The sequence below is a fragment of the Macrobrachium nipponense genome, chromosome 26 (assembly GCF_015104395.2).
Source record: "Macrobrachium nipponense isolate FS-2020 chromosome 26, ASM1510439v2, whole genome shotgun sequence".
Lineage (NCBI taxonomy): Eukaryota > Metazoa > Arthropoda > Malacostraca > Decapoda > Palaemonidae > Macrobrachium > Macrobrachium nipponense.
The window spans coordinates 77,146,375-77,156,784 of NC_087215.1; positions in this window are offsets into that span (position 1 = coordinate 77,146,375).

A 10,410-nucleotide genomic window follows, 5' to 3' on the forward strand; every position below is an offset into this window, starting at 1 on the left:
TTTGCTCTTGATTTTAATTTATTGCCATTTGAAAATTTTTTAAACTTCCAGTATTTTGAAAATCTGTTACTTCTCATACTCGTAGGGAGGAGAAATTCTTCCCTACGAGTATGAGAAGACCTGCCACCAACAATGACACCACCTATCATGACAACTCTATGGATGACAACGCCCCCGAACGAGGTACTCCTGCAGCCGATGGAAATCAAAGTAGCCGTGACGTCCTACAGCATAGCGTAACGCCCATCAATGTTACAGCGCCGCTTAGGAGGTCCCGGCGGCTGCAGGATATGCTGCAACGCAACCATCGGCCCGAAGAAAGTGGCTTGAGACCTGGCTCAGGCAGCCAATGAAAACAAGACTCACCGCCACCAGCCAATAGGAGACAAGCATGGGGCAGACCCCCTGCTGTCAACCACAGATATAAGGAGGACGGACACCGCACCAAACAGTGGTCAGAGTCCCGTTCCTCTCCCCCCCTGGAGGGAGGGAGGGGGAAGGGACGATCCAAATTGAACCGAGGACACACACACACACACACACACACACAGCCCTTCGCAACTCACGAGCCACACCAATGGATGATGACTCTGCACATTCAAACCAGCAAAAAATACACGTAACATGACACACTCTTAACACGCTATGGCCAGTAGGTCTGCCCTACTCTATTTTCTCTCACTCATGCCTTCCTTTAGCATTCTATTATCCCTTCCAAACCTATGCCTTCTTTCCTGGGAACCTCTACGGAGGCCCCATCCTAACCTATACCCCGATTCCTGATTCCTGATTCCTGACCAACCATCAGTTGCTGCTCGGCCTCCGTAGCAGTAACATCTCTTCTGAGACCTTCTCTGGCGAACGTGAGCGACAGCGAGCGATAGCGCCATCCCAGTCGACGATAGCGGCGAGATTTCCAGCGATTTTCGGCGGAACTTTCGGCGATTGACGACGACACCGAGAATTATACTTCTGAGAGAGCTCTCTCACATTTTATAAGGAAAATTCATATGACATCTTTCTCTCTCAAATAATTTTCCATTACTAACAGTCTCTCCTGCCTAAAAATTCGGTAGCCGTTGGGGTCTGAAAAACTTCCCCCCCCCCGATTTGAAGCAGGGTCAAAGGGACAAAAACTTTCTACTCTCGCAATCCCTTATTTGCAAGTAGCACAGGAACGATAGGCTGGTGTCTCCATAAACCAGGTTTAGGCCCTTCAGGCAAAAATAAAAATATAACAACACACATACACATACATTCTCTCTCTCTCTCTCTCTCTCTCTCTCTCCTCTCTCTACTCTCTCTCTCTCTCTCTCTCCCCTCACAGATAGACGAAGACGAATGCAGCCATGGACCAAGTAACCCAGCCCACACCCACCACTGCAGAAGCACCTGAGAACCGGAAACGGACAACGTCTTCTTCTTCCTCTTTTTCAGATGCCCCTGAAGCAGTTAGACCTCGCCTAGACTCCTCCACCTCCGAAGAAGAATCCACCACAGCCACTCAAGAGGACAAGGAAAACCCCCCTGCCATGGACACAGATGATGGTTTCCCCAGCTTGTCACCAGGAACAAACGCAAACAAGGCCACCAGCAGCACCTTCACCCTCACATGGAAAATACTTGATAACTCCTAACAACAGGAACAGTGCATATGAATTCGTTAAGGACCTCGAAAAGAAGGGTAAGTTGTTCAAGGTAAGACCCACCCCCACCCGGGGAGAACTGTTTGCAATACCCTCAGACCTGAATACAAATGAATATATGAAAAATAATCCTGCCAGCTTTAAATTCCTCAATCCTGACGACAAACCCTGCAGATTTATATTATGCCATTACCCTCTGCAATTTGAAACCAAGGTTATTCTGGAAAATCCCAGGGTAATCAAAGCAGAGAGATATACCATACAAAAGGACCCAACCCCCAGCCAACCCGCAAAGTCCTAGTAGAATGGAAAGGAACTCAGCCTAACAGTCACTGAACCTTGGCATGTGGGGCTCCTTCCCCACCATGGACTTCACACCAGAACCTCTGAGGTGCTTTAACTGTCAGAGGTACGGACACCATAGCAGTGCCTGCACCGCCAAAGCCATTTGTGGTGTATGTAGTGGGAGACATCCCACAAAACTCTGCACAGACAAATTTAAGAATGGACAAGAAACAAATGCCAGATGCCCCGCATGCAAGGGGAACCACCAGCGTGGAACAGAAAATGCCCGATAAGGCTACAGAAGATAGACACTCTTAAAGGAATCACACCTCGGAGCCTCCCTGGACACACACACACACAGACCAGACCACAACACACAACAGCAGCTCCCACCACCCAGCAGGGATCAAAGTCCTTTGCTGCTGCAGTTAGGGGGTCGCAACAAGCCCCCAAAAACACACAGACACACCCCCAGCATAAGACACAGTCCTATGCTGCGCAGCTGGAGGGCCTAGACCCAACAGGACTCAAAGTCAGCCTCAAACTCAGAAAAAGGAACACAAAACACTCCCCAAACCACACCCAGACCAACACACACCAACGAAACAAATAACAAACACTAGAAGGAAAATCAGCTTCTCAGAATCGGCCAAGCCGACCAACACATACATCCTAACCTCTCCTGTTCCCGAAACCCGACAAATCCTCCTCACTCCAAATCCTAAAACTAGCTCCACTGTTCCTGGCTCCCCCCCCAAAGCCATATAACCCAGTCTCCCCTCCTCCTCCCACCCCACAAAACAACAGGTTTGAGTTCGCCCAGAACTAAAACAAGACCAATATATCGCACAGACTCAAGACCTCACAAATCTACTGGTGCAAATGCTATTCAAGTTTGCAGAACTAACAGGATCAAACTTCTCAGAGGAAATAGCCAAAGAAGTCGTTGACAAGTGCATAAGGACGTCCAGAGGACTCTTTGCATCACCATGCCTACACTAATAAACAACAACAGTGCAAATGGCACTACAAATACACCCGTGTCAGTTTTCATTCCAAGTAATATGACCAGGTACATCTCCAGTGCCAGGGCCAACCTCAGAGTTGGTAGTCAAGGCACATCAAGTGCAATGACGAACTAGGAAACAACAACAACACAAATGACTGCAGAGACACAGACACAATAAAAGTCCTCCAGTGGAACATACTAAGTGCAAACAATAAATACGCATTCCTGCAAGCACACACACAAACAAATAACTACGACATCATAATGTTACAAGAAACACTTGTAAGGGAAAATGCCAAATTTTCATTTAAAGGGTACAAAGTGTACAAAACACCATACACAGACACTAAAAGAGGACTAATCACCCTAGTTAAAAAACAATCCCCTCAAAGAAGGTAGACAACATCCCTTGCGGAGATGATGTAGAATCACTCAGCGTAAAACTCACACTTGGCAAACACAACACTGACGGTACACAACATATACAGGGCTCGGGACAACACATTCGAAGGGGAAGCACTCTTCAGTGCAGCGACACAGGAAAACACACTAATTGGAGGAGACTTCAATGCACATCACCCAAGCCTGAACTCTACACAACAAACAAACACAACTGGAAGACATCTACACCAGTTATCATGTGAATTCCCAGAGGTGTGCTATTAAACAGTGGAGAGCCAACTCACCTAAAAGGAGGAAGACTAGAATCTTACCTTCACAAACTCCGCCCTAAAGGAGCAAGCAACATGGAAGCTGCACGAGACCCTCACAAGCGACCACATAGCCATTGAATTGGCCTACGGCTCAAAAAAGCTGCCCCCCATTACCCACCGCCACCAGAAAGATGGAACCCCAAAGTTTGCAAACTGGGCTACATTTGAAGCCATAATGACGAGATGGGCGCGAGGAACTACCTTGAACCCTGCAAAACGATATAGAACTCTTCTATGACGAGTTCATCAGCAAACTCAGAGAGGCAGCAAACATGTCCATGCCAAAAAAGATCAAACGATCCAAGATCGATCACAAAGATGCATGGTACTACTGTGAAAGGGTCAAAGAACTCAATGCCAGAGTAAACAGAGTGCGGAAACTCTTCAGACGGGAACCATCTGATGAGATGCACAGACTTCTCAGAGAGGTAATAGCCCATGCAACTGAAGAGACAAAAGAAATTAAACAACAGGCATGGTATGATTGGTGTGCAAACATCAGCAGACAAACTCCAGTAACCCAGATCTGGAGATTCCTTGCAAAAATTGCAGGGAAAGGAAGAACAGCGCAAAGCATCCACCCCAACCCACAAGAAGAAGCTGACAATATAGCCAGAAACTTTGCAGAAAGGACAAAATCCCACAACCTTCCCCAAACAACACGGGAAAAAATAAATGAAGTTTCCCCAGCAAGATGGAGGGAAATCAATACTGCCTGCAAACACCTGATGACACAGACACACCCTTCACTATGGAAGAACTAAACAGTGCACTCAGCAAGGGGAAAAGAGACACAGCCCCTGGAGCAGATGCAATCACTTTACAGCATGCTGAGACACATGGGACACCATGCCAAACAGGTATATCTACTCCTGGTAAACAGGACATATGCAGAGCACACCAGGCCAAAGAAATGGCAACAGCAAGACACACAACCAATACCTAAGCCAAAAGAGGAAGGCGCATATGGGCCGATATCCCTCATCAGACTGCACTGAAAAGGTTTGCAGAAAGAATGGTTCTGAACAGACTACTATGGAAAGCAGGGCCCCTACATCATAGGCTCTATGCCTATAGGGAAGGGGAGTAGGCACCCATGAGTGCCCTTACAGATGTGCTAAGTGCCATAAATGGCAGAAAAATCCATAGTGGTCTCTTAGATCTAGAAAAGGCATATGAATTAGCCAATGCAGCAGCCATCCTCTACCTCCCTAGTCAGAAAGAGGATCAAGGGCAACCTGCTTACATGGACAAAAGGATACATGCAAGACAGAGAAGCAAGAGTAGTGTTCCAAGGCAGAATGTCAGAATACTACTCTCTTGAAAACGGCACTCCACAGGGGGGCATTCTAAGCCCCTTCTTATTCAATGTCCTTATGGAAAAATGTAGCCTGTCTCGAGCTACCACAAGGAGTAGAGGTCTTCATATATGCTGACGATGTTTGCATCGTCAGCTCCGGCCCTCAAAGACAGCTCCAAAAGATGCAAGAAGCCTTGCAAAAACTTGAGGACAAGTGCACACAACTGGGACTCAAAATCAACAGAAATAAGACAAAAGCCATGGCAATTAAAACATGATCAAAATCCACCCAACCTTCTACTGAAAGGAGACGTCATAGACTGGGTGGATAGCTACACATATCTGGGAGTCTGCACTTGCAGATTCACTATCTCCTGAGAAGCAAATACAGCTCCTCCAAGCCAAAACAAAAATAGGGCTTAATGCCCTAAAGAAAATCACATCATTGCAAGAAGGTGCGACATACCATCTGCTCAGGAGGTTCTACATACAAACCATCAGAGCACAAGTAGAATACGCAGCACCAGTCCTGACAAATCTCAGAAAGGATCAACAGCAGAGGCTGGAAGTCATCCAAAAACAACGCAATGAGACTTATACTTGGAGCCCCAATGTGGACAAGAATTTGTCTCTTGAGGGGCAGAGACACACTGCAGTCTCTCAAGCACAGGATAGGCAAAGAAATATTGCCATTCCCTGGTGCAAAAACCATCAGAAACGACAGAAATGGACCACACAAAAACAAAATGCAAGCGTGCATAAACTTGCACGAAGAACTAGACCCGCCAAAAACCTATGCGGGCAGTATACTCCAGACACTGAGAGAACTGGGTATGCAGGACACAGTGAAACACATAACAAAGGATGTCCCACCTGAGGGATACCAAAAACCACCTCCCTGGGTCGAAGACCCAATCCGGTATAACTTCACAATACTACCGGCAAACAAAGCACTGTGCACAGCAGCACAAATGAAAACTGCAGCAGAAGAAGCAATCGGGAACACAGCAGCTGAAAACATATTACACTGATGGCTCAGTTGACACAGAAGCTCCAGCAACTGCAGCAGCAGTGGCTGCCCAAGACTTCAAAGGAAGCTGGAGGCTATCCAACAATGCCTCCATACTACAAGCGGAACTAATGTGGCGAATCTTTAAAAGCCTTTAGAAAATTCCAATTTTAAAGGAACTACACAACAGTGCATATTGACTCCAAAGGAGCAATACTCGCTATCAAAGCGAACAAATCCAAAAGAAAAATGTGACACTGTTAACAGCCATAAAATCATTGGCCAATTCACATCAAGCTCTGGCAGGAGAGTCACACTAAACTGGATACCCAGCCATGTGGGAATCCAGGGAAATGATGAAGCTGATTCTTCCTTGCCAAAAGTAGCCCTCAGCTGCAGTACAGTAAGCACAAAAGTTTTGCAACCATCCATAACACCTAAAGGAAATGGCAAAAAGCTATGCCAAACTCCAAGAAGAGAGTGAAGTACGACGTCACTACCTACAAGAGTCAAGGACGTCCAAGTGGTATGTGGATGTCACAAATCTAACGCCGCATGACATCACAAAACAAACCACTAGAAAACTCTCAGTCATCACACACAGATTAAGGCTAGGATACCTCTGCACCTGGCAAATGATAGGAAATGAGGGCAGGTTATGTCAGTACTGTGACCGAGAGGCAATCCAGCCCTCGAACACTACCTACTAGACTGCCCAGAGACACAATCTTACAGATCAAACCTAACTGAAATAGAGCTGACACCGGCACAGATCACCAGACCACATCTTAAATAAACATAGGGACATATGGGAATCTCCTAATGTCTCACCCACCTCCAGGTAAAAGGATGAAATCACACGGCATTTCTCCATAGACACATGGGAATCTCCTAGTGTCTTGTAAACAAAAAAACAATGAAAGCCACACAAAGCACAAACCCTCTACTTCACTGGTTGCAATGGGAGTCATAAACATCTTTGGGAGCATATGTATAAGTGTGAGTATGCATGAACATGTATATATACTATAATACTTGCTTAATGTTGGTTTGATATATATTGCAATATTTTCAGATGCTACACACATGTATATATATTGCGCCTAAAATGTTTATAGGTAACGCCTTCTTTCCCTCAAACTAAAACTCGCTTCCTTCTTCCTACTCAGCACTCTTTCAGCTAGGCTGAGTCTCACTGCTATAAAACTTTCTCTCCTACTGATGGTACCGTAAGGTTCAAAGGGTTGCAATCCTGCCTGTCACCCTATCTCCTTTCCAAAACTAACCGCCAAAGCACTGTTTTTTGTATCTTTACAGATATTCCAGTTACGGGCTGCTCTAGGAGCAAGAGCCCGTGCCAGCACAAGGCTGGCTTAATCTCCAACAACAACAACGCACCAAGATCAGTCCACCCTCAGCTTCCCAGCCCGAGGATGTCTGGCAGCTCCAGACGAAAGCTCGCTTTAAGAAAGAGAGAGAGAGAGAGAGAGAGAGAGAGAGAAAAAATCGTTAATGACTTTGATGACTATGGTATCATAGTTTATCTGTAAAATTCAAATATATACACCTATTTTGACCCTGTATTTTACCATGACCTCTATAGGCGCTCTACTAGCCTGTTTAAGTAGCACTGAAAAAGCCGCTATTCGCAAAATAGAGAAGAATCTCTACAAGTGTAACGCTGCTGAAGTAGCCATTACTTTTAATAAAGTATATTATTATTATTATTATTATTATTATTATTATTATTATTATTATTATTATTATTATTATTATTATTATTATTATTATTCAGAGGAAGATGAAAAAAGGGGAAATTAAAAATGGAACTGGTCAGCATAGCTGAATTAGGCAAACAACAAAAGACTTGATGTGTAATAATAATAGTAATAATAATAATAATGGAGAAACAAATCCACAGTTATTTAAATGAGATTGATGAGGGAAAACGAAGAGATTCCCGTAAGCTATCCTTAAAGTTTTAATTTTGAATATATGTACATTTACATAACTGTGGATTTGTTTCTCTATTTGAAGACTCCTGCTACTATGAGGATTTTTTAATTAATAATAACAATAGTAAATTCTATTTTCAGCTGAAGGCCATATACATAGAATATACAAAGAATAGACAATAACATACACAATCTAGATATATAAGATAACATGATAAAAAAAATAATTGGCAATATCTGCACTTGCTGAAGTAGTATAAAAGATGGTAAGCAAAATAATGGCAATAACAGTAATAATATTGAGAATAGTTAAAAAAAAGAAAACATTGAAAATTATAACAATAAGAGAATAGAATGTACAAATTTAAATTAAGTGGTTACAGTAGTCAGGCTCAAAAGACTAAGTACGAAAATTGAATGTAGCAAAATTGTACTTTAATAATCGCAGTAATAATGAAAAAAGGAAAATACCAGTAATAACAATAATGTGTTGTGTTCTAAAGGGTCCACAATAATACAAAGTGTAAAAAGTCCGTGTATAATTGTGAAGACTTTACAGAAAGTTTTCGAACCCTTCCCTGGGTTCATCTTCAGTCCAAATGAACAATAAGTTACTTGTCGTAACTTATTGTTCATTTGGACTGAAGATGAACCCAGGGAAGGGTTCGAAAGCTTTCTGTAAAGTCTTCAAAATTATACACGGACTTTTTACACTTTGTATTATTGTGGACCCTTTAGAACATGATATATACTCTCGTGATAGAGAGTTTTTCCCTACCCTAATAACAATAATCATAGCAATACAATAATTATGACAGATTCTGCAGATGACATTTTGCCAATACAGATATTAAGTCATTTAGGGAACACACGCCTCATTTTCCCATCTTTCCTATAATTTAGATCTTCTTGCCTCACTACTTAGGATACTCTGCATGAGCGAATTGCTGATGTTTCTCACTCGGGTGATCAGGCTGGACATTGTTCGCCTTACAATAATTTCTAAACTGTCCAGCTGGTTTTCTGTGCATATCTATGTGGCGGAGTGGTAGTGAGGAATGTTTGTGAGGCGTCTCAGAATGTCATTGTGCACAACAGTGATACTTCTAATGGTCTCTCGGGTACAGTTCGTCCACAGGGAACACCCATAGATGCTGTAGCAATACGAACGGAAGGGCAGCAGTTTCACGTCTCGGTGACAGAAGGCAAACCTCCTTGCAATCATGTTGCCAGTTGCACATACTTTACGACGCCTCTGTTTCTATCTCGCCCGTATCTTCAGGTCGTCGTGATCACGTTACCAATACGGAATTCGTGCCTAATTCCAGCCGATGATTTCCGAGGAGCATTTGTGGTTCTGCAATATGCTTAAGCGATCTCGGAAGCAGCGACATGCACTGGGTCTTGGTTTCGTTGTATAGGATAGCAAATTTCTCTGCATATTGGCGGCAAGTGTCGATGAGTCTTTGGAGACCTTGCAATGATAGGGAAATCAGAACCATATCGTCGGCATAACAGAGGTTGTTTACAGTTGTTTCATTGACAGTGCAACCGATTACGAGTGAGTTCAGTTTGACATTCAAGGCATCTGTGTACGTATTAAACAGGTATGGGGAGAGAATTCCCCCTTTTCGAAGCCCGAAGGTGTACGACGATACGTTACCCCATTTGACACAGAATTGCAGTGTGGAGGACCAGCAATATAAAATGCCAATTGAATATAGGGGTGTGCCTCTTTTGTGCAGCTTCAGGAAGAGCTTCCACAAAACAGAGGAAAACAGGAGAGGCTGATGATGATAGGTAATATTCAGCATTCTTTCAGTATGTGAGTGGTTTGTTTTAAATTAATCCGAACTGGTTGTCTGTGTGTGTAGAAAGGGGAGTCTCACTAGAAGAACCGACTCAAGTATCTTCCACGCAATTGTTGTGACTGCAATAGGCCGGTAGTTCACAGGGTCAGCTGACGATGAGGGGTTTCCTACCTGGCACTGATCCGTTCAGTGACTCCAGAATTCAAATTCCTCTCAAAAGTTCCTCTGGAAATCTGCCACAGCAGCTCAGTTGATTAGTAAAGGAATTAATGGAAGTCAAACCAAATAACACCATAAAAACTGAAATGAACTAGATATAGTTTTAAAAATGATCTTAGCAGTTTCCGTTAAAAAGATGAGAGGCCCTTAAAACGGTTCTTCTGTCTCTTTGTCCCAAGAGCTTCTTGCGAGAGACCGCATAGGGAGAGAGAGAGAGTTGCACATCTCTTCCCACAGACTCGAGAATTGATTAAGGATTTGTTTCTAACAAGGGGATTATGGTTGAAAATGATGTGTTTTTTGGGTTAAAGTAGTTCTGTAAAGGACACCCGTCATGGTTAAATTACAACGATCCCACACTAGCGTGTAAATGGCGCCTATATTTAAAGTAGAAGAATAGAGATTTCCTGGAAAAGGAATTTGAACTAATCCGTGAGCAGCTTTCGTCTTTAAAGTATCCTGA